Raw genomic sequence first — 23616 nt, forward strand, 5'->3', positions numbered from 1 at the left:
TATGGTCTCTTCTCTGTCTTGAGTTTTTGTAATCTCTTCACCACAAAAACAATCTCTTGCAATGCATGTACCTAAAGAGCCCATAAGCCTCTTTTTCTTTACCCTGCTGTTTTTATTTATCATGAAACATGAGTAATAATAACAAGCATTGCGTCATATTTTGTTTTTGAGGAAGTCCTGGGAAGTGTCATTGTTTGGTCTGTGAAAATTAGCTTTTAACAGCCAAGCCAGAATAAAAAATAATCACCTCTTGTTGCCTTTTATGTCTTTTCCTGTAGTTTTAGACTAACAACTTTCAGACTTTCTCTTCTGAATTGTAACAGGCGGATCAGTTTGTTGTCTGTCATACTGAATGACCTATTACTTAAATAATTTTACTGTTTTGAACAGAGCAGACTGAAATAGAGCATTTAGGTCTTTTAAAAGCCTAAATATTCTTTATGTTTAACCAAAAGAGCTTAAAAACTGGGAGAAATCTTTTCAGTTATAAAAGGAATTCATTTTTCCTATTACCATTTTTTTGAAACTCTTCTGCCAACATATTTTGAAAATAAGGCTTTCATATACATAAAGGAGCCATCACTTGGTTAAACAACTACCCAAAATGAAAATAATTGAACAAAATGTTTCCTGAAAATATTTTAACATTCTTTGGAGAAAAAGCAGAAGCATAAACTAGGAATTTTAGTCAAAAATAACAGATGGATGATCTGTTGCAGAAATTTCAGGGACTGTTTCTAATACTTCGCCCATTCCCACCAGTTGCCCTTTGGGATCTCACCAGCTTTCCTTGGGGACAGTACCTGATGCTTATTAAATCCGTAAAATATTTTCATGTTCAGGATTTTCTCATCTCACTAAAATGTTTGATTTTTCCAAAAGTTTCCCATTCTGTTTTGAGCTGAAGCTGAGACCTCCTAAATACCAAACTCACAGACGGAGTGTTCATTTGGCTAGGGAAAAAGTCGATATTTTGGCAACTTCAGAGTAGGAGGCCTGACCAGTTTTCCCCACACTGATGTCCTCGATGTCATTGATTAGCAGAGTACTGGGGGAGAGGGTTTTTTTCTCTCTGTTGCCGGACAATAATTCCATCCTGCATTTGTGTCACCTTAATGATGAAAGACTTCTCAAAACTGATACAAGTCTGTGAAAAATTTTTGGTTTCTAGCAGTTGTTCTTTTTCTGATAAAAAGACTATTTTGTCAGAAAATTCCCAACCTTCACTAGATACAGCTTTCTACAGTGTGCTGACATTGTGCATACCATATTTAAGACAGAGGATAAAATTATTTGCCCATTTTTTTAATATTAAATATTATTTCTTCCTTTATTCTATTACCTCCCTCTAATCAGCAAAATCAAGGTTTACTATTTGAATTTCAAGAGCACCTGGGATCAATAGGAACATATTGTCTTATTGTGTGTGAAAAGACGACAGAAATCAGAAGCATTTTTGGAGTGGTTTTGTTTTTTTTTCCTTTTTCTTTTTCCACCACAAACAATCTATTTACATCTGGTTCTTGGATTTGTTTATTCACTGAATGTGGCTTGCAATATGAGTTGATACAAACTCACACACACATACACACACACATACACACACAGATGAATTCTGACACAGTGAAGCAGTTGGTATTCCTACACTTTCAAAAGAGGAAAGGCATTCTTCCCAGTACTTGTTTTGTTTGATTCTCCTATGCTTCCATCCATCAGAGTATCTTAGCTTGTAGTAACAGGGCAGGCCAGTATTTTTCTTCTTCAGAAGAGACTTTTTGGACAGAGAGTCTGGTGATACTCTTCCTATGCACCTGGAATGATCTGAAATGGATGCAGAGCTTTAAGAATCAGAAGAAATTCAAAACCCTCCACTGCACTGGCATGCATACACATGCCAACAAATCATTTTCTGGAAATCCATTGCTTCGAAGGAGAAGGTTGCCTTCCTCTTTAGATGTCTGCCAGCCAGAGGCAACCAACAGGGATACCACCATGGATATGCCACTCATACAGGTATGCACTATCAGCTTGTAGATCCTTTGCCTTCACAGTCACTGCACCGCTGAACTCATGCAGGTCTTTGCTCACCAAGCATTCTCCACCTGCAGGATGGCACTTGGTGAAAAAAAATTTCTCATCTTTTCTATTTTAAAATTACAAAGAAAACACTCGCGTGATAAAGTCCAAAATTGTCATATCTTTCTCTCTTGTGGAATAATTGTTTGTTGATACTACTCACTTAAGCAGCTGTTTACTTAGTTAAAAAGGAGATTCATAGTGGCTTTTAAAATGCCTTTTAAAGTGATCAAGAAATGATACTAAATTGGTTTTACTTGTTTATGAAACTTTAACACTGACTGAAGTACTTCTGTATTCATTCTAAATCAATTGAAACTGAACAAAATTTTTATTTTCTTCAAACTGAGACAGCAGCATAGAGGTGCATTACAATCTAATAAATATACAAATATATTAAAATAGTACACAGTAGGGATTTGTTGAAAGTCCATCAAGCCTAAATCTTTACTCAATCAAAATATCCTGTTTTGGGATGTAAAGGGGAAAATGGCTGATACCAGTGGTACTGATTCCAATCTCACTTGCAATTGTTAAATCTATTTAAAATTCCCTGAATTTACCAGATTTATGTTAATAAAAAAACAACAGAAGTGAGATGAGAACTAGCCCCAGCTGGTGCTCAACACCTCTTAGCATTAGGATTTTGAGTCATAAGTGTACTTGTGGCTTCCATATTATGCTTTCTCTACAAGAGGGAGATTCTAAATCATCTGCTTGTGTTTCTTTATGAATAAATTACTCCTCTCCCCACCTTACAGAAACCCAGGGGAGGGAAACAAAACCAAAACCCACCACACTTAACAGAATCACAGAATGGACCATGTCCAGACCACTTTTGAATATCTCCAAGGAGGGAGTCTCCACAACCTCTCTAGGCAACCTCTGCCAGTGCTCCTTATGGTCAGTCAGAGCCTCCTGTGTTTCAGTTTGTGCCTGTTGCCTCTTGTTCTGAGCACAAGTGGGCACCACTGAAAAGAGCCTGGCTCCCTCTTCTTTGCACCCTCCCTTCGGGTATTTGTACACATTGATGTGATCTCCCCTGAGCCTTCTCTTCTCCAGGCTGAACAGTCCCAGCTCTCTCAACCTCTCCTGATATGAGAAAGGCTCTAGTTCCTTAATAATCTTATGGCCCTTAAGATCTTCAGGTCTTTTATCAACTTACAAAATATCAATACTTTAATTCTTGAAGCATTGAGTTCAACTGTCCTCTAAGAAAGAACAATGTTTTGTTTTGATACATAAATTGGGGAGAAAAAATAGTTATCATTTAGGGTATATTTTACAGTAATGAAGTCTGAAATTCTGAGAAAATAACATTGTTTTTTAACTTTTGCATCCAGGGCAAAAAAAGCACCTCAGAGGGGTATGGCAAATGTTATTTTTTATTAGTATTATCTTATTGCTCCCATTACTTTTCACTATCATTGCATTATATTGACTCTCAACTTACAGATTTTTGGGATGATTCAATGTTACAAAAGACAGAGACATATGTGAGTGTCTACATTCAGGTAGTCCTGCAGGAAGGAGGAGGAATGTGTAAGGGCAGGTTCCTCATTAGTGGTAAGTATTCAGAAGTTCTCTTATACAGGTGTATCAAGTGCCCAAATTTCTAAAAGACATCCTGCTCTGAAGACTGCTACTCTTCCCATAGTCCTGACGAGGTTTTTATCCCCATCCCCTCATTGAGAATAGGGAAGTCTACCCAGTTTCCATCTACTGTAAGTTTAGACTCTGCTGTGAGTATGCTACTTCTCAGGACTGAATTGACCCTGGGCTGAGGCCAACTGTATGAGGTTCAACAAGGCCAAGTGCCGGGTCCTGCACTTTGGCCACAACAACCCCAGGCAACGCTACAGGCTTGGGGAAGAGTGGCTGGAAAGCTGCCCAGAGGAAAAGGACCTGGGGGTGCTGGTTGACAGCCAGCTGAACATGAGCTGGCAGTGTGCCCAGGTGGCCAAGAAGGCCAACGGCATCCTGGTCTGTATCAGAACTAGTGTGGCCAGCAGGAGCAGGGAGGTGATCGTGCCCCTGTACTCGGCACTAGTGAGGCTGCACCTCGAATCCTGTGTTCAGTTTTGGGCCCCTCACTACAAGAAGGACATGGAGGTGCTGGAGCGTGTCCAGAGAAGGGCAACGAAGCTGGTGAAGGGCCTGGAGCACAAGTCTGATGAGGAGCGGCTGAGGGAACTGGGACTGTTTAGCCTGGAGAAGAGGAGGCTGAGGGGAGACCTCATTGTGCTCTACAACTACCTGAAAGGAGGTTGTAGCGAGGTAGGTGTTGGTCTCTTCTCCCAAGTAACTAGCAATAGGATGAGATAAAATGGCCTCAAGTTGCGCCAAGGGAGGTTTAGATTGGACATTAAGAAAACTTTCTTTACTGGAAGAGTGGTCAGGCCTTGGAACAGGCTGCCCAGGGAAGTGGTTGAGTCCTCATCTCTGGAAGTATTTAAAAGACATGTAGATGAGGCGCTTAGGGACATGGTTTAGTGGGCATGGTAGTGTTGGGTTGACGGTTGGACTCGATGATCTTAGAGGTCTTTTCCAACCTTAATGATTCTATGATTCTATCTGATAGTATAAAGGCGTGTTGAGGGGAGGAGGAGCCAACAATAGAATTTCTCTTGTGTATTTTTTGGTACTATACATGTTGCAGTTACCATCTTCTTCCATTCTTATATCTTCCATCAGCACTAAAGTTACCTGTTCTAAAAAGCTTATGGCCAGAGTCTGACCTTAGCATAATATTAACAGCGGTGCTGTTACTATGAATTCTTGCAACTAGGAGAACTGAGAATAAAAACAACATTTATATATCTTAAATGTTTCCTCCTAAATGTGTCACACTGTTGTAAAACAGCGATGGCTTTTAAAAACAAATCACCTTAAATACAAATATTATGTGAAGTTGTGACATTAACTGTCTCTTTACATAAGCCTCAAAATAGACTTCCATTAGCAGACTCTGAAACTTGATCGCAGAAATAGTGAATGATCAGTCTCTTTAATTTATAAATAAAAGAGAGCAATTCATTCTTAAATTTAATAGGCATCATTATGGAAGATATGGAAGAAAAGGCTTTAAAATTAGCAAAATGTAAAGTAAACCACCAGTTTTGTATAAATATGTAAATGACACATTAGTATTGTTAAAAGAAGACAGGAATAAATCTAACAAATTCACAAGGGACATGTGAAAGGATGGTATGTTACCATTTCTTGGTGTAATGATCATTAAGAAAGATGATTGTCTTTCACAGTTCAGAGAAAGGATACCAATTCAGATGCCAATTTAAATTATAAATCAAATCCCCATCCTACAGTTCCAATGTAAAGTAGTCAAAACACTCATTGATTAAGTACTTACGAGTTGTGAAGCAGAATTCTGGAAGAAGGGGAACTTAATCATATTAGAACTACATTGCTAAACAACGGGTTTCATTTACAACATATTAACAAAAAAAAGAAATAGAAAGAAGTGTTCAATCTGAAGCCACAAAGGAAAAGTAGTCTCCACATGAAAACAAAACAATGCCTGGTACACAGTACACAACAAGGGATGTTCAGAAATATTCAGTCTTAACTAAACTTGTGACTCCTGAAGGGTATGGGTAGTCCCCAGTTCAGGAGAAGTGCTGGTTCATTTTGTGGAGGTTTGGTTCCTTTAGGAAGGCATAAGATAGTTACATTTAAAAGTGAAGAACATGTTTTAAGCCAAGATAAATACTTAGTGTTGTGTGTGGGAAGACTGAATTGAAAAGCCAGTTACCACATATTAAGGTCCTACCAGAAAGGCAGGCAGTTCTCTGCAAGCCCAAGGTTCTTTTTTTTACTTCTGCAGTTACTTTCAAAAACTTGGGTGCTCCTTTGCCTCCTTCTTGTAGGCTTTCCATGGAACCACACTGAAGGGGAAAAGCGGCCCTTTCATTTTAATAGCACTTTTTGCGGTATTTGTATTGGAGAATTGAAATTAAACTCTGCCTTTCAGAGTACACAAAAACTCCACTTGAGATGATGCAATCCTATGACTCTTGAGGCAATATTTCAGGCAACTGTTATGCGTCAGCATCAGAGGTAGAAATCACAGAATCATACAATCATAGAATACCAGGTTGGAAGGGACCTGAAGGATCATCTGGTCCAACCTTTCTTGGCAAAAGCATGGTCTAGACAAGATGGCCCAGCATCCTGTCCAGCTGAATCTTAAAAGTGTTCAAAGTTGGGGAATCCATCACTTCCCTGGGGAGATTATTCCAATGGGTGATTGTTCTTATTGTGAAAAATTTTCCTCTTGTGTCCAATTGGAATTTCCCCAAGAGTAACTTGTACCTATTACCCCTCACCTTTCCAATGTGATTCCTTGTAAAAAGGGAGTCTCCATCTTCTTTGTAGCCACTCTTTAAATACTGGAACATGGTGATAAGGTCTCCCCTAAGCCTTCTTTTCTCAAGGCTGAGCAAACCCTGTTCTCTTAGCCTTTCCTCATATGGATTTTTTTTTCCTTGTCTTTTGCTTGTTATAACAGTTAAACGTCCAGGGCCAAAACAGGGCTTCTCTGAACTTCCTTAAATGTTCCCCACTAATATGGTCCATTATGACAAGTGACAGATGAGAACATGTTCCCATTTTCTCATTCAGGATTTTCTGATTTATTCTGGGGAACTGATCAACCTTAGAACAACCTCAGAGTACTGAGAAGACAGCTAGGTTTTCATTAACAGAGCTAGAGGATTCTCAGTAGAGAACAGCAATTGGTTAAATAACCTTGAGCAAGATAGCACCATTATTGAAGTTATTTGGCAAAATTAGTGTTGGGTTACCTGTCTCTAAAGAAAATCACGGTTGTGAGAGAAAATCACAGTTGTGAGAGAAAGTACAATGTTTGTTGAATATTGCTAGTCTGAAATCTTATCAAAGTTTAAGATTAAGGCTAGAATTCTGGGCTGGTATTTCTGTCTTGTATAACATACTGGTATTTTTTTTCATAAGTGGATTATATGCTTTCTCTGGTGTCCTAAGCAACAGATGTCTCATTAGCACCTGAGCTATGCCAGCTTCTGTGGAAGGCTGCAAACTGATTAAACACATGTTCCATTTTTATCTCTTTATGAGTCATTACTTAAAGGTTTTATCACCAGATTGCCACACTTAATTACATGTAGCCATAATTAAATATGAATATCTGTAGACCTGGCTTTTTAGTTTTGCTGTAACTTCAATAAAATATTTACCTGTTTGCTAATGAAATGCTATAGGAAAGGAGAAAAACAAGAAGGGAAAGAAGAATCCAACAAGAATTATCAAATATATACAAAATATCTATCAAATATCCTTGTGAACTATTTAGAAAAGGCACTTTTTTTCTAAACAAGGACAACATTGTGAGATAAAGAGATAAGGCAGAAAGCAATGTTTTGATATTTAAAGATGTCATCTGTTATCCACCACACAGATCTAAGCATGCAGAAATCACTCCAGTCCTTGGGAAACTCACAGAGTGAATCCTCTTGGAACACGATTTTGGGCACAGTTCTTTGGGAACTGTCAGCATGTATTTACCAAGGCTAAACAATGCCTAACAAACCTCTTCATCCTCTATGATAAAATGACTAGGTTGGTGGATGGGTAGAGAGCAATAGGTGTTATTTACCTTGACTTCTGCAAGGTTTTTGATGCTGTTTCCCTCAATATTCTTGTATCTAAGTTGGGATGCTATAAATTGGCTGAGTGGACAACTAGATCATGATAAACTAGATCATGTTGACCAAAGGGCCACAAAGATAGCCATGGGCTGGAGCACTTGCCCTGTGAGGAGAAGGAACCAGCTGGGAGAAGAGATGGATTCAAAATGACCTAGCAGCAGCTGCCCCCCAGTACCTAGCAGGAGATTACTGTGAAGAGGAAGCCATGCTGTTCATCATGGTGGGTGGAGGGAGAACAAGAGACAACTGTGTATAAGGAAAACTTTTTTCATCATGAATACAACCAAGAAGTAGTGCAGGTTGCCCAAGGAGTTTGTGCAATCTCCATCCTTGGATGTTTTCAAAACTAGACTGGATAAAGCCCTGAATAACCTGGTCTGGTCTTATAGCTGACCCTGCTTGAAGCAAGAAGTTGGACTAGAGACCTCCTGACGTTCCTTCCAACCTGAATTTTACTATGACCCTAATCTTTGCCCATTTAGGAACCTACCAGGATCTGTACTGATGCAGGATTTTGCCCACAGAAAACTATGGGACTAAATTTTTTGGTCCCCTTAAAAATGCTATTCACAGAGGACTGTGAATTTTAAAAAATATCCAGGTTAAGAGTCTGGGATTTGACAAGTTATGCAATTCAAATGGCCTTACCTTGGTACATTATGGACACATAATGATTAAATATAGCCAAAACACTGTTTCTTTACACCTAAAAAAAATAATCTAATTGTTAAGTTAAGAGCATATTATTTCACTGAGTTTATTCACCAAGAACATTGGTATGGCAAGAGCTATGTTAATGTTTTTTGAACGCTTACAGGCTCAGAAGGCACAACCTGAGCTGAGTGTTCCACAGTTCATTAAATGTGCCCTGCTGTCTTTTCTAGCTGACCTGACTCCTGAGTAGTTTCCAAACATACTGATAACATTGCTTTTTTTCCTCAGGCTCTTTGTCTAGCTGATAATACCTCTTTTGGTAATATAATATGCTTATTGCCCATCATCTGTTGAGTGTGCTGTTATTCCTTACTCTTTATGTAGGTCGAGCTCCGAAAAACTTTTTCTCTGAGTTTCAGACCAAATTCTGTTCCGTAAAGCTGAATTAAGATTTATAGATCTGTTTATAGATAAAACAGCTTCTGCTTTTTCAAATTCTACTCCTAGTCCATGAAAGCTGTCATTCTAATCACAGTGCATTCCCTTTCCTATCTCCTCTTGTTCTGCGGGTTAAAATAAACCATCAGTCTCAGAATTGTGTATTAGCTTTGAATTGCCTTATTATAGCAACATCAAAATGGGGTATTTAAAAAGAAAAAGAGAAAAAAACCACACCTGAAAACCTTTCCATTGCTGTTCAGTGATGATTTAGACAGCCCTTTAATCTAAAGACTCTAGACAGGCTCTAAACTACAGGAGAGTTCTGCAATGGGTGGAATAGTGTTGTAATGCATGATGGGATGTCATACTGTAAAAAAGCGGGAATTTGGGGGCAGCTGGAAAGAAAGTTAAAATTGTATTAAATCTGGCTCTGTTGAAAGCAATGGGAATTTTGTCCCTGAGATTTCATCCATTGTGAGATAATTTTTCGTAATTATTGAGTGAGTTAGTGGTTTGAGTTGATGTTTTGAGTGAAGAAGTGTATGCAGGTCCCCATAGTCTGGAATGCTTCAGCAGAAGCGAGGCTGCAGTTTGACGATAGATACCGTCCTGTATTAGGAGTGTTGTGTAAACTGGACTACATCAGGAGAGGGGTGCAGACTGCTGGGCAGACTGACTCACCGAGTTCATACCTATGGTAAAGCAAGGAAATGTTTGCTGCTGCTGGTCTGTATTAGCAACAAAGATGCTCACTCATGTGGTTTTGGATGTAGGAAACTTGCCCTGGTATGCACAAATTGCTGAAATCACCACAAATAATCTCCATTAATTTGTTTAAGAAAAAGAGCAAAATATCCTTTTCATTATTTCACAAGAGATCTGAGACCTGAAATTGATTAATACATGTTAATTGTCTGGAAGATAATAAGGACTGTATATATATAAAAACTGAAATTATTTGCCAATTTCAGTATTAAATAATTAAAATATATTCTTGTGCAGTAGGTAGATGAAGATATTGTTAAATGCAAAATGGTGTCATTTAGTTTCATTTAAAAATTCTAGCAAGAATAAAGAACAGGATTTTTTTTAGTATAACAATACTCATTATATACTTTTTCCACACAACGGCTTTGAGTTCACAAATACAGAAGGGCATCTTTGAATTGGTAGTGGTAATTAATGTGAGTGAATTCATATGTAAACTGGTGTTTGTTAGGGAGCTCTTAAATATATATTTTTGACATCTTTACAAGCTCTTTAAAGTTTCCCTGGAAAACATCAACATTTCAGATTACATTGATACAGGCTGTTAAAAGACAGTTTGAGTATAATTAAAGACACCTGCCAACATTTCCTCATGTAAGTGTTTGAAGTTGGGAAAGAAAGAGCTGATTCGAAACATCTGGGAAAATGGAAGGGAAAAAAGAAAAAAGAGAGAAAGTAAAAAGCAAGCCACATCATATTATCACTCTTTGTGGAGACGGGCTGCTTGAATGGTAGCACATCCTCCTGTGGTGCCTGGCAGTTACAGGCTTCCCTACTCCCCGTGAGGGATTCGGGTTTCAGAAAGTGCAGGGAGTTGTGTTTCCTGGATCTTTGCCTTTCTGAGTATATGAAGCATTTTTCTCCTTCAAACCACAGAATCAGCAGTGATGTCTTCAAAAGGAAGGTTAAGAGCTTTTTTCCTGTTTTTATTACACTGGGACTTAGCACAGTGCATTGATTTTATTTAACACTTTTATAGACACAGATAGTGGCTTTACGCTGAAGCTCTTAGAGTTTCATAGCTCTGCCTCAGTGCCTAACTAACTTCTATTGGTACTAACACCATGGCAGTTATGCAAGTGAGATGAGAAGAGAATAAACTATATAATGAAGTAATGAATAAATGGTTGATAATAATTTAAAACACCTATAAACTGCAATACTTGACAGCATAGAGGTCTAAGTGCTAGAAGATGTATTCCAGATATAATTTCTGAGAGTGCTTTTTCTCTGTGGGCTAGAAGAGATTCTGAATGCTGCAGTTCAAATGTTAGAGAGAAAAGTCCCACAACTTAGAAAATATGTGGTCATCTTCTTGGATTAAATGACAATATCCAGTAGATGTCAGGGAAAATATGTCCAGGATTATAAGGGACATAAAAAAAAAGAACTTAGGGAGGTTGGCGACAATAAAGACTCTACCGACATCCCTAGGACCAATCCAAGACCTTCCAGAGAAGTTTTTTTGAGGATGAGGTCATATAAATTGACATTTCAGACACATGCAACAACATCCTTGGTGACTGCAGTCACAAACTTCATATGATCATGGAGAAGTACATCATGTGCATCTAAGCTGGTATATGTAGACTCAACAGGACAAATTAACTTGGCAGAATCTCCAGTCTTCCCTAGACAGACTACTTCTAGTACCTGAGGTAGATTGAGCGGAGCTACAGCAACTTTGTATGATGGATTGCAGGCTCTCTGCTATTAAAATTGGGTAAGACTATGCCACATTTCTGAGGTTATGATGATGACTAATTGATTTATGTGACCATTGAATATGGGGATAGTCGTCCTACAAATCTTTACATGTTGTCAAATATAGTATCCATTTATGGGAAAGGATAAAGAAAAAAACTACAGGCAACAACAAGGAAAACATGGGTGAATGAAAAACAGAAAGTAGAAAAGTATATGCGTCCAAGAGATACTTCAAAGGCCTTTTCCCTTTAACACTATGAAACCTAAGCCAGTAAATTGTCACTTTCCTATCAAAGTAAAGCGTTTCTGCTTTTTGAAATCCATTCCTCTGAACACATTTTACAGATATTTTTCTAAATGGGTGCTTGTGTTGCAGACAAATCACTCTAAGGGCTGAGAAAATCTAATGATCTCCTGTAGTTAAAGCAATCCCTCTTCTGGTGACATCATCAATGTTAGCAGTTTCAGAAAAATGCCCAGCACTTAAAAAACTGTTTTCTGTGATGGGATCACTGATTCACAAATATGCAATAAATACAGATTACAATAATACAATAAATGCAGATTAAAAAATCCTTTTAAAAAAGGATGCATTGCTTTTAATGCTGTGCCACAAATCTGAGGGCGATTCTTCCTTTATTTCTGTATGTTTCATAAAATATTGGTGTTCAAAGTGGTCTGGTTTTGGGGAAAAGGTTTTATTCTCTTCTCACATTTCCTCTTGTCCCACGGTTTGCCTTTTGGATCATTTTGAAACAGTCTTTCACAGAACAGTCAGGTATGCTGAAATGAAAGGAAAAAAGATAGTCATGCTTACCCTTCTTCCTGACATAAGTATTAAAAGTGTTGAGCTTGCCCCACTGGAGCACAAAGAACATCTGTAATGGCGACATTTACAAAGCAGATCCTTCAAGTGTCAGCTAAGGTGAGCTGTACAAAGAGGAAGGGGAAGAGCAAAAGGTCAGTGTTAACCAGGATCAGAGCCATGCTGAGATTACATTCACAGATTTAGGTATCATGACTACCAGTGTTTTGAGGTTGATTTTCCTTTTCATGAAAATTCAGTGTTGTACAGAAGAAATAAAGATGTTATCACTCCCTCATCAGTCAGAGTGGCCTGGGGATTTTATTCCTCTGACTCGATATCATTTAGAATAATCGAAGTGAATGGATCGAGCTTTGCTCTGTGGTGGCACAGCACACTATGCACTTGATCATACCCTCTTTTTTCCTAAGTGATACTGGAATCAATGTACTGGGGAAAAGTTCCTTTTCCTCAGTCAGTGTCAGTTCTGTCATTAGGAGGCTGTTCCTTCATAGGGAGTCATCACAATGCAGCTACCTAATGTTGCTATTTTAGGTAATGAATGATGAAGGATGAACAAATAAATGACAAATGAACCCTCCACTGAAAACAGAGTGAACTGCTGAAATTTACTGGTTTGGGTTGTGGTGGGGGGACAGAAACAACATAATGAAGTGCTAGTTTATCAAGCATATCTGGTTAAGATATGTGGTAAGAATTGAATGAGTGATGATTTTAACCCCTAGATTAAAAGTCTGTAAATCCACAGCTGAAATGTGCAGACAAAGGATTCAGCCACATAGTGAAAGAAAGAACAGGTGCTGGTACGGAAGGGAAAACCCAGGCTGATCTATTAACCTGTTGGTGTTAAATCAAGCTAAAAAAGCTCTTAGCAGAATCAATTCTGACCTTAATTGTGGGTAATCTTTTCTCCATAGGTATGCATACCTGGTGTAGTTCTCCCGTTCTGTACCTGAGTAAGTGCTAAACTCAAGGGAATAAATGCATCTGAACTGGCCTCTGTGCTAGGATGAGAATACGTGAAGCAATCCCAAGAGAAGATGGTGACTGAGTAAACACAATCAGAACACAGTGTGGTTTCAGTGCTTAAACTTATTTGTTATGATTTACTCATATGGTTAAACCTCACATTCAATTTATATGGGATAGTTAGCATGGACCCTAATATCAGAAACTAAATATCGATCCTTTATCTGGCCAACAACCTGGGCCCAACTCCATATTTCCTCACCCTTGCAACCTAGTCACTAGACTCTTCCTACTCTTCAGCTGACTATATAATTAATGAATTACCCTAACAAGATTTAAGAAGCAACTTAACAAAAGATAAAAAGGGACAGAAGTCATAATTAACAAAATAAAGGACCGAGTTAAATGTCTCTGAGTCAGAAGAGAAAGGTATAAGAGAGAAGTATAACATCCAATAACTGCCCATGGTGCAATCAAAGGGAAAAATTTACAGGAATATTTCCTGCTCTTCGTCTCTTCCAGTGGCTGGTTTCTTCAAGGGAAAGACAAATCTGCAGGTACACATGCAGTATTGCATTTCTGCACAAAATTATTGCATGACTGTAGGAAAGCTTAAAGAAAGCCTCTCTGTCATACATTGTTCCATTTATTAGGAAACTTCCGTAGAGATTGTTGCAAAAGGAAGAAACTGAAATATCAGGATAAGAATGGGAGAAGGAGATCTAATTCTTTGAACAAGTTATGTCAATACCAAGGATCTTGGTTTCCAAAGCTGTTAAATGGAAATAATAACACTGTCCCCCTTTGCGAATACTGTGAGATCTACTGATGAAAAAAACACTTTAGGCTAATAGTAAGGATATCAGTAGTACAATTTCTGAACATGTGGTAGTGGCAGTAATGGATTCAAACAGTTAAATATATGCGTTTTCAGATACTATGGTAATGAGTGTTTCACATAACATTATAGATTGGCAAATGCACTAGTAATTGTTCTAAAAGTGGTTTCATTTCATCAATTGTTCATAAACTATTCCGGGTGATTAACTGATCGTTCACAACCAAACGCATTCAATCTGTACATTAAAAAAAAACCGTAAAGATGTTTGTCATATTGATTCAAATAACAAGCACATTCAAGAATGTTTTGATGTGCCTCTGGCTATTTGGTGACAGAGTACAACATTAAACAGATTAAATGAATTATGCAACGAGAATTTTTGTTCAAATCTAAAGGAAATTTATTGGAAAAGTTACAACTGTATAAATTGGAAGCACAAATGATACTGAAATACATAGGAAGAATGCTGAGAGTGCATTATTTGTTTATGAGGCAGAAAGGAACAATACACTTTCACTAGTCTGAAAATAGGCCCAAGATCAAGACACACACTTATGTACCCAAGTGTAGGGCATGGGGCAAAACCTGTGTGAGGGAAGACTTCCTACTGTATCACAATTAACATTAAAAAGGGAACAAATCTCTTACCGAATAATAGCAATGTTGCCAATTTACTGCTACTCTTTGGTCAATCAAGTTTTTTGATTGGAAGAAAAGGGAATGATTTTGTAATACGGATTTCTGTTTTTCATTAACTTTTTTTTCTTGTTTTATTTAACTCCAGTGAAGCAGAAAAAAGAAAAAAAAGAATCAAGATAAAAATATTAGAACATCTAAAATGAATGTTTTGAAACAGAAGTGTTTTAGAACTCATGATCAGGAGCACGACATAACTGGGTTTTGAGTTTTATAAAAGTTGTCAAATGCCATTATTATATCAGAAGTCTCGTAAAAATTAATGCCTTTTCTTAAAACCACAGTGGTCTGTGTACTGTGATTGTGTGAGGATCCTAGCTTTTCTTGTTTTGACATTGTATTTACAAGATACAAACCTTAATACATAAACATATTCTACAGCAGATGACTAAGCATTCCAAACAAGAAAGAAACAGGCATATCTAGATTTTTAAAGCAGTATTGTGGTCTTTTCTAAAACCTGATCATTTCTCTAATTATCTGTGAATTAGCAATATTAATTTCTGTCCTTTCTGAAAATTAATTATTTCTATTTTATAAACATTAAGATTTTACTGTATATGGCCAAAGGATACACAGAGTTTCTCAGTGAATTGCATTAGCTGAATCCAAACAGTGTGTGGTAAAATGCAACGGAATAAATGAAAATGTCTTTTTAAATTAAGTATGTTGAATGATGTCTTAAGTAACCTCTTTATTCTCCTGTTATGAAGTGTCATTTGCCCATGAAAAATTATACATCTTTACATAAAACCGCTGGAGTTAATTTGACTTGAAACAAGAGTTCTTTGGTGCAATGAAGACCACTCCAAGGAAGCAGATGCAGTAAAACAAAGTCCTGCTCAGAGGAATATTTTACAATCTCCGCATATGCATGGCTACAGAAAGAGAATTTCATACCTTCTGGGGACTTAAATTTTGATACAGATGGTCCTATAATGTGCAGCAATTCACATCAATGCTTTGAATTTTGCCTCTTTTTCTGCCCTAGGCATATTCACAAATAGACTGTGATTTCCTCAAACGTAGTCATTATCTCAAAGAGTTGGACTTTTCTATTGCAAGAAGATGTTAAAGTTCATGAACATTGCTCTACTGGATTCCTGTCTGAACTGTGCTCTTCTGTTATTAACTAAGCCATGCCATACAACACCTGTTCCTTGATTTGAATGGGCACGCATGCTTTTGCTGATTAATGTACACAGAATAAGTAACTTAGATATACATTCTCTGAATTTCAGTGCACCACAACTCCATCTCTTGAATATGCAAGAGGACAGATTTCTAAATTTGTGGATTTCATATGAAAAAAAAAAAAACCAAAACACCCTCCCTTAAATCCTTTTATTTTGTTTTGTTTTGTTTCTGGTTTTGTACCCATATGTCTGGGTGTGGTGTTTTTTTAGTATTCTTAGCAGAGAAGCAAACATAAAGCAGATCCAGAATGTGATAGTACTTAACACATGATTCATCAAGAATAAACAGTGGCAGATGGAAGCTTGCAGATAAACTCCCATTGCCTAAAATAAGCTGCCTGGACTCTCACATATCCACAGGGAGTCACACAGGAAGGTTACAAGGAGGTCAGAGTCCAAAAGATGAACATATCCATGAGAGGTGATTGAGATTCTACTTTGGCCAGGTCTAACAATCGGTGTTTTCAGTAGGATTGTACTGTGAATCTCACATACCTTTGACATATTTATAATATTCCAACTCCTGTGATTTTTACATTATTACTTATTTAAAATATTATTTAAGTGAACCAAAAATACTTACGAGAAAAAGAAAAGAAATTTTTTTTAACCTCAATAAATTTCAGGCTGATCTCATAATTTTTTCAGGCCTGACATTGTTTTTGAATACTTGATGTCAGCAGTGCTGGGAAGGGGAAAACAGGACTAACATTGATATTGTAACAGGATTCCTCCCTTTCTAAGGTTACTATCCTGATCCTGAGGTTGTGTGGGTTAAAAGAAAACACTCCTTAGCATTGTGGTATTGCCTTAAGCGCGCCATGGTGAAGGTTCTTGCTATGGTGACTGTGGGCCCTCTATTCATTCCTTTGCATGCCTCTAATGCTATTGTACTTAGTAGGTGAGCTCAGAAGCAGCCTTCAGTGGAGCTGCTTGGCTCTAAGAGCAGCTGTGCATGATAAACCATTGCCTCTCTCTAAAGGCTTGTTTTAAAGTCCTTTCTGGCCAACAGGAATCCCCTTCTGGATCAGGTCCGACATTCAAATGCTGCAGTTGCCATTCAGACTAATGCCATAAATGGAATAACACACCTGAGTCACTCTGTGAAGTAAAAGTAGCCGGGTCAGGACCTCGACAGTGAAGTTTAAACCATGCAAAAACCTTCCCTCATGAAACAGTGAACAGAAACCTCCAAATAACCAAACCAGATGTTATAGCTTGTCTTTGGATTCATTTATTACCCTGCATTTTTATAGGAGGATTTGGATTCACCCTTTTCCTTTTTAATGTCATCTAGCAGTGATTATGTTTAGTCAGTAAATTTAAGCATAATCTACACATGTTTATGACAAGTTGAGATCCAATCTTATAAGGTATAAAAAATTCATTACATTTAAATATTCATTGTTAGAAGAAGCTGGATTTCTATTTGTGATAACAGAAATCAGTACGAGCAGGCAGACAAAATGTATTAGGAAGGTAATTCAGAAGAAAAAGAAAAACAATGCAAAGACTTTACATGTGTCTGATTTACTAAAAAATGCATAAGGACAAGGATATGAAGCTGGCTTTGAGAAAATGTATTAGTTCACTGCAGAAATCAGACATACCCAATTAAAAACACCTCCCTTTCAAGCACAAAGGTCACTGGCTTGTAAATGAATCCTTGGTGGTGTTTCCTCAAGGAGCGAGCATCTGTCAGTTGTTTTCTCTGCAGTGTCCCCTCAAAGACTCCAGCTATGCTCTGGGGCAGCTGCATCCCCTGCAGCATCCCAGATTCCTGGTTCCCCACTGCTGGAGCACAGCGTAGCTCCCTCCTTTCCAGACACTCAAATTTCTTTCCATGGGAAATCAGGGCAAATGGGGGCATTAGGAACATCCATGTTTCTTCCCATTATGCAGTTGGGACACAGCTAAGAGGCACATCTGGGTATCAGAACCACAGAGGAAACGCAGCCCACGGTATTGACACAGCTGTAATTGTTGATGTAGGAAGTAACATAAACATATTCTAATATCTTAAGAAGTCTGATTTAAATGCCTGGAGACAAGGTTATAAAGATATAATTTATCTCATAAAGGAAGTTTAAACCATGCAAAAACCTCTCATCATGAAACAGTGAATAGAAACCTCCAAATAACCAAACCAGATGTTATAGCTTGTCTTTATCTCAAAAGGAGCCTATCCAGGGGCTCGGGATATGAGAATGAGACACAAAGACTTTCACCATTCTGCACTCAAATCTATGCTTATTGATAAAGTGAAACATCTCTGATGGTTGTGGGGTAACCTCAGCCCAGACCCCAGCAGAAGCACAAGAACATCCTCTAGCCTTCTCATGGTTCAGAACCCAGGGTAGTCTCAAATGAGAGACTTCAAAGACGGAGATAGGCATGAAAAATAAGACGTGTTTTTAATGATGTCCCTCCAGAGCAACACTGAGCTCTATTCGGAGGGCAATATGCAGAAACTTGTACAGCTACAACTTCTATATTTTGCAGATAGAAACAGAGGACTAGCTCTCTGGCATTTTTCAGCAGTGTTAGAATCACATTGTTTATTACAATTAACATTAAAATCCCCATATAGTTTTCTAATTTATTTAACAAAAAGATTAAAAACGATCGCTGCAATTTATTAATAATATTTTTACATGCTACCTCAATTTAAAAAGTCATTCTAGTTGGTGTCATCAACAGTGATTGGTGTACTTCATTGATCGATCACTTACTAAAAAGAATCCATCCTTAATGAATTTAAAACTCTTTTTAGACAGACTCAGAAAATCAATAACAAGACAGAAAATGTCATGAGAGAAGAAGCTTCTGTCTGTCTTCTTAAAATATAGATGCTGGTTCCTGCCTGTAGATTTTTGTTTACTATTGACCTAATATTTCAGTTACCAAAAAGTAGATGGATGAAAAGGAGATGATAAGAAAATGAAAGTTTTTGTAAAACGGGAATAAGTGGAAGCAACTTTATTGTACTCTAATAATGCATAGCTCATACTACAGAAATGACTGTGAGGAGGGATGGCCTGACCCAGACAAGCACCTTTAGCAACTTCATTCATCAGAGAAAGAGGCAGTTCAGCTCATGCTTAAGATTACTACCACGTCTCATGATTCCAGTTTCTCCAGAATCATGTATTAAACAAAGGTATCTCTGACAACACATCAGGCATCTCCCAATGATACCCCCGGTGCAGTATGAAAAAACCCTGAATTTCTGCCTTTCCTCCCTCTCTCTTCCAGATCTGGCAACATTGCATCTAACAGTTTGTAGAGGTCTTAGGAATGTAAATAGACAAAGTGAAAGAAAACCATCAAGTTAAATTACTTTTCATCTTATACACCCTTACTTATTTCTCTTGCAACTTGCATTCAGGCTTTTTGCCCCCATTTTTAAGGCCTGCCATGACTCTGCTGTAATTTAATCTGTTATTCCCTCCACAGTAACCAGGACACCTGTGGTCTAAACTCCTCTTTTAATAAACATTTTTATCTCCATTCTTACTTCATTTCACAGTCTTTCTTTCACCTGTGAACTAGCTTTAGCTTGACCACTGCTCTCTCCCCTGGACCATCACAAGGACATGGGCTTACACATGGTTAGAGAAGACATGGGACAAGTCACTGCACATCTGTTGCGCCTTAGTCCATGAGCACACCACTAGTAGGGACTAATCAAGCTTAGGGGAGTCCACTTTCACTGTGAGCTAAACTTGTCTTAGTCACAGCTGTCTTTTGGGTTTAAAATCTCCATGATTGTTCAGACAGCATTGCCTACCGATTGAAACAGGTTGATCACTTTTCCAAGAAGTATACTTGTGCTGTTCAGTATACAGATTAAGTTTAGTGTAATATCTGCATTTTGATTTTGGATTTATAAGGAGACTTTGCCATTTATATTTCAGCCACTGTGAATATCATATTCCAATGAACACTGTTGATGCACAATGGATGGTATTTCAGAATACAGTCTAAGCTAAACCAAAATATGACAGGACTGGTGAATGTGTTTCAAATATTTCTTGAAATGCAAACAAAACAAGGACATATTTGCCTCTCCTTCTTAGAGGAATTCACACCCAAGTGGTGAAGCATCCTTATCTTTCACCCTGGAAGTTTAACTGACAAAAAATGGACGAAAAAATGTAGTCTATGTTGGTAGGAGGGACATAAAGTTAACTACTGAAATGCTACTATATTGCAGCTGTAATAGAAAATGCCAGAAATCAGTGGTGAAAGAACTATTTCTGCCAAGGAAATTCAACTGTATTCTCTAGCTGGGTTAATATGCATCTTTTTATCTTTTAACACAATTAAATGGACATTAAAAAGGAGGTTGATGGAACATCTTTTTCCCCCAGAAAAGAGAAAAAAAGGATTGCCAACAGAAATAAAAGCAAAAAAAAAAGTTTTTTTCTTTTATGAGACACATTTGCCCTTGAACATCTGAATAACAGAAATATTTATTTTACATATTGGTAATCTGAAAGAGATTTAGCATCTTGGTATTAAAAAAGCAGTAGAAAGGCCTATGTGTCAAGGCAAGAAGAAGGAGTATGCAACATTAAACAGTACATGGGTTAGAGATATGTGAAGGAGAAGGGGTGAGGGTCTAGGCAAATAACTGAGGCAAAAGTCCACAGATTATTGACCAGAATTTTATCTTTGAGCAAATCTCCACAGCTGGAGTTTAGAGGTGTTTTTTTGTTTGTTTGTTTTGTGGGTTGGTTGTGGGTTTTGTTTGGTTTTTTTTTTTTTCTATTTTGCTTTTAATTCAATCTTTAAATGAATCTGAGGTTTATGGAAGCTTTGGTTTTTGTTTTTTTTCCCCAGGCAACAGAAACATAATTTTTTCTTTTGTTGAATGAAAGCAGGTTGAACATCATCCATATGTGCAGAAACCTATGCTAAAGAGTAAAGTTACTGATGCAACACAGTAAACCAACTCCGAGCCTACATATCGAACCCAAGGCTCTGCCACAGAGCCCAGCTGCTCTCAAGGTCATATATGGCAAAAGCAGAGATGATAACACTTAAGTCTTTGATGCATGCAGGTTATCATCACTAATATAACCAATACCTGCTTTGTAAGGCAGCTGCTTCATGAATAATCAATGAGGGAGCTGTGAATAAGAAGATGGATTGTAGCTGATGAGTTCCATCTGGGCAGGCATAACATAGTTAGTAGTTATGTATAACAGGTGTCATATAATACAAGAATCCCACACTACAGGCACATCACTAAAAGAAGTGGATAACACCAAGGGCAGCTCTGCATGGGTTAGCATATAAAAAAGAAGGGTGACTCAGAAATGTAAAACCCAGGTATGAGTTTGTTTAAGTGTGTGTTTATATATGTGTACTTTAAAGAAATAATGCACCATGTATAGAAAAGGCGAGAAATCCTCCTCAGTAAAGGAACTTGATAGCATGTTGTATTAAGTGCTATAAATGTATAAAGGAACTGGCAATTACTAGTTTTCTGCAAGGATTGCAGGGATTAATGTGGCTGATACATATTTGTTTTACAGGTTTTTCAAATTAAAAGACCAAGTGAAAAAACAGTAGTGACTTGTTTCATTCATTTTATCCTCCTCAGTGAATATGTGTTCGGTGCCATTCATTTAAATAAATACAAATACTTCTTTCACATACTTTTAAGGGCCATGTGAAGAAATTGACCTTGTAGCTAAAGCACTCAGATAAGACTCACGCATTTGTCTTCATTTTTATCATCTTCCTCTGTGACCTTTGACAGGTCACTTAATATAGGACCTCATTTTAGCCATCAAAAGCTAGGCTGAATGGTTGTTCCAACTCATTCTGTTAGATATTAGATACCAACAGTCACTTGCAGAGGGTAATTCATCCTATGGATTTTAAGATATTTAGATTATTATTTTAGGTAATGTCTTTTTCAGATCTCACCCTTGCTCCAGATGCCCTCTGGATATTTAGACAGGAGTGTCATTGCATGTTTATTTGAAGACCTGTAAAAAGGGAATAATAACAAGAACACAATGACAACAATAACAAAAATGCTTGTTACATCTTGTATCTAGATTGTTAAATTTCTATATATGAAGGTTATCTCTTAAGTTACATATTATAATAAGGTCCAGTCTGGATTGAAACATCTAATTATTACTATCATATAAATAATGATTTAATCATTTTCATCCCACAGTATCCAGGATGGCCCTAGCCATTTTGATAAAGTAACTAATTAGTTTTTTATAAAAGTGATATGATCAACAAGAGAAATACATAACTAGAGAGGTCCTTTGATTCCAGGATCTAAAAGTTCATTAGAATTGATTTACTCTTCACATCTTCTGCTGAAGTAGATGGAGAATGTATCAGACCAAATCAAACTGGGTGCTGAAGAAGAGTCATGTCTTGAGAGGAAGACAGAAATGGTTTAAGGACATATATTATTAACTACTTCAGGAATAAAAATTTACCCAAATTGAAAAAAGAAAGAAATTCTATGTAGACAATAATTATATAAGGTGGACTTTGGCCAGGATATTGTGTTAACACCAAGTTTTGAAGGAAAGCACCGTAGAATTTTTAATGATTAGAACTGATTAAGAGGTGAAGTTTAGAAATGATGGGTACATGGAGTACCTCTTGAGAGAATGGCATTACTGAATGCAGAAAGCTGATGAAGAGCTAGCTTTTCTGGTTATAGGCAATTTCATTTTTTAAAAATGCTGTAAGAGAAAATTATGAACTACATCTACTACTGAACAATATTTTCTGTGACATGATTTTATTCATCATGCCTCTCTCAATACAGCGGTGACCTGATCCAATTTTGTAAAATACAGAATGCCTCCCAAGATATAGGGTCTTCTGTAGTCATCATATGCTTCACAAGTAGTATGGTATATTTTTCATCTTGTAATATCCAGTCATCATGACACTACCATATCACAATGATGACAGTACTATGTCACGAACATGATCTCTTTACAGGTCTTGGGTGGGGTGGGGAGAGAAATTTTTTAAAATGGGTTAGGCATACTAAGAATAAAGATGAAAGTCCAGAGTTATGTAAAGTCTATCTGCTTAAAAAAAATAATTCTTATACAATTAAAACCTTCTGTGAATCCACAGTTAATTTTATTATTTATCTCTAACTTTGGTTATGGTTTTCATTTTCGATTTCTGCATTATCATTGAAAATATATAATACTGAATGACCCAGCCTGGCTACCCATTGCCTGTATCTCTTATATATAAAGCAGATACGTAAAGTGTTATCCTTGTAGGGGGCTCAAAGATGTTAGCAGTAATAAGTGCTATATGGCTTAAATGTGCCTTAATGTGCCCAACTCACCTGTTTTCTAGTGCTATTGCTGGCTTAAGTGCTCCATCCCTCTCATGCCATAAGCACAAGGACAAGGAAGAGTGTCCGTCCTTCTTGAATGGAGGCCGAAGATGAAAGCTGCTTTCATCTTCCGCTCTGATTGCCTTTATTTGTTTTTAGAGAGTTAGGCAAATATAGTTTTTAGGAAAATTCTGTAGATTGAAAGCAGTGAGATACTGTACGTCATCTTCATTACTGAAAAAAATAGGGAAAATGTAAATCCATTTGTTGTTGCCCATATGAATGGGAAATTATCTGGGTCAGAAGCTATTGTGAGCGTAAGAGACCATAATGATCCTAAAACAAAGAACTTCAGCAAGGAAATTACAGCTGAATGTAACAAAAGAGAA

Source organism: Calonectris borealis, chromosome 5, assembly GCF_964195595.1.
Source record: "Calonectris borealis chromosome 5, bCalBor7.hap1.2, whole genome shotgun sequence".
In the NCBI taxonomy this organism is placed as follows: domain Eukaryota; kingdom Metazoa; phylum Chordata; class Aves; order Procellariiformes; family Procellariidae; genus Calonectris; species Calonectris borealis.